We start from the raw sequence: 2,868 nt of genomic DNA on the forward strand, positions 1-2,868 counted from the left end.
CTCAACCAATGAAAGCAAACAAGCACTAAATCAAACCCCTCCGTCTCACGAAAGTTTTCTTAAATTTGTCTAAGTCACATGCGACGCACGCGTAAGACGCACCCTCTTTGTATTTATAGACGGGGAGGGTAGGGCTAACTTAAGTTTTTCGTTCAAACTTGGCGCCAATTTTTCGTTTCCGTCTAGTTCCCGCTAGTTTTTTATTTTGTGTTCAGGGATCCATGTCTGAGGGGTTGAGTTCTAAGGCAGGGAGGAAGAGATGATTGGAGGGGAGGGATGGCTGAAATGGAGGAGGCCATGGATTGCCGAACATGGCTGGTCAAACACAATCACCGCCCCCCTAAATAAGGCATGATTGTTAGTTGTCCGAGTACACCTCACTAGATTGAATTCCATCTTTTCCCTTCCTATAATTACTACCGCTTCAATTCCATCTAATGCTAAATGAAACGTAGAATACCTGTCACGTGCTTTTCATCGAATGCATAAGGGAGTTTATATTCTCACACGTAATATCATTTCTTTTCTACGGGAAATGCTCTAGGTCAATGGAAGCAAACAAGCACCACATTAACCTATTATTAAACCGACAAAAACACATGATCTTGTATTTATTTATCAAATAACAAAATGCTTGATCATTTCTCTTGATATTTCCCTCTGTGCATTAGACATGCTTTTACCCTATCAAACAAGACATGTTATTAAACCTTCCTTTTTTTGCTCGATTCAACTGATCGGAAGCATGTTTGATCAATTCCGTTAGAGATGTTATTAAACCTTCTTTGCTTGATTCGACTTGGTACAAGATCAAAGGCTAATTAATCAATTCAAATGTTCGACATGACCAACCCTATTTTCTTTTGGATATTTCAATCACAACAAATAAGGAATAAGAGTGCATAAAGCACACCTCTTGTGATATTTTACTATGTGATTCATCTCACAAATGCAAAACAATCCATAATAATACAACTTCGGATCCACAAAAGGATGTTACAAGACACATGGATATTACAAGAATTGAACACATAATAGGCGAAACACAAGAACGCTCAACTAGTTCACTTCAGCTCTTGATTTATCTTGTATTCGTTACCTGAAAATCACAAACACAAATGTTCTGAGAGTGCTAGTAAACGTGACGCGGTCAAGTGGCCAGCTACGGAGAGGTGCTTTCCGAACTGGATTCGTTCCGATGGAAAGCAGAGCACTTCCCAACTCCAACGTGACGCCGTCCACGGAACCCCACTGGAACGCCGTCGGCCTCGTCGCACACCTCGCACAGGCAGCGTGGGAGCACGGCGATGCAGACGCCACACGCCAAGTGCCGGTCAGCGCGCTGCTGCACACCGTCGAGGCCATGAGAACTCGCCTGTCCTTGTCGTCGCCGGGGCGCTCCACGGAGAGCTTGCACCAGAACTTGGTGGCCGCGGCGCCGCCGCCGTCCGCCCTGACGTGCACCAGCGACACCGCTGTGGCCGCCGCGCCGAACGCGCCCAGGCAGACGAGGAAGACGCTCCGGTCCTCCTGCCCGACGATGACGTGCCAGCGCTGCGACAGCGGCAGGCAGAGGCTGCACGAGCGGCCGTAGCGGACGGCGATGACGGGGCGGGAGTGGCCGGCGGCGAAGTGGTCGAGGAGCGCCGGCGGTGAGCCCTGGAACGCGCAGCCGGGCTCCGGGCAGGAGCAGGGCGCGCACGGGCACGTGCGCTGGTGCTCCGCCGCGCGCGCCGTGGAATACGACGTAGCGCGCGCTCGCAGCCGAACTCCCCGTAGGGGCAGAGAATCTTGGCGGCGCTGGCTGACCACGGCGTCCAGCTCGCCGCAGTGGGTGTCGGCGCGGCTGCAGGTCTCGCCGTGGCCGCCGCGGCAGTAGCTGCACAGGATGTGCCCGGCCGCCTCGCACTGCTCGACGAAAATCTGAACTTTGATGGCCCCGTAGCAAAAAAGTACGTAAAATGTTTCTTGCAGATAGATTTGGCATCTTGGCAAACAAATCCTCATGTTTGCACCTGCTGGTGGGCTTGAGGGGGAGGAGCGCGTCAACGTCCATCCTCACGTCGTCCTCTGGCGCTGACTCGAGTGGACCCGATTGAATTCGTTCCCTGGATGGCGACGTGCCAAAGAGCTGGACCACGCGCGCACGAATGGATGCAGCGACTTGCTCGTAACGTGGCAGCATACACGCGCGCCATGGGTGTCCCCAGGCCACGGATCAACTCGATCATGGTTCAAACACAATAAAAAAATAATCAATCAAACAAATCGGTTTGCATGGACATCCTATTCTTCAGCATCCTCACTCAACATACCTTCTCCATACCATTCCAACCCTTTCCTTTGATTTCTCAGTTGCTGCTAGATTTATGCTCCTTTATATTTTATTGATCAAAATAATGGTTAAAATAGTTTCTTAAACTACGTGTACGCAAGCACATAAGTTCAACACAAACAAACGGGTACGCACAGGACTCACATGAGGAGGAGAAAATAAGGCGGTCAAGAAAACCCATCTAGGGTTCCGTTCCCTCGCCGGCGACACCGCCGGTCTGCTCCGCCTCCGGTGGCCTTGGGGCCTTGGAGGTGTGGCGGACCATAGCCTCTCGTTGGTGGAGGATTTCCGTTCTTTGTTAGGTTGTTTTCAGTGTCTTCTTCAGGATGATGAGGTGGTCCTAAAGTCAGAATAAGGTCCTCCCCCCTGTCCTTGCTCCGGTGGTGCGTCTTGCATCGACGGAGGGCGCGTGGAGTCGTGTGTCCGACGTATCTCATGGGATTCGATCAATTTTTGTGTTCGTTGGTGTGGTTTCAGGTTAGTCTCTTCCGATCTATGGTTATCATTTTTTGCGACGATTGCTACTCTGGTGC

The 2,868-nt window shown here is 50.9% G+C and overlaps 1 pseudogene; it reads right to left on the reverse strand.

The window, feature by feature from the left end:
- Positions 1-1,095: 1,095 nt before the first annotated feature.
- On the reverse strand, positions 1,096-2,007 carry LOC124664260 (annotated as a pseudogene).
- Positions 2,008-2,868: the final 861 nt, after the last annotated feature.

Source organism: Lolium rigidum, chromosome 6, assembly GCF_022539505.1.
Source record: "Lolium rigidum isolate FL_2022 chromosome 6, APGP_CSIRO_Lrig_0.1, whole genome shotgun sequence".
Taxonomy (NCBI): Eukaryota; Viridiplantae; Streptophyta; class Magnoliopsida; order Poales; family Poaceae; genus Lolium; species Lolium rigidum.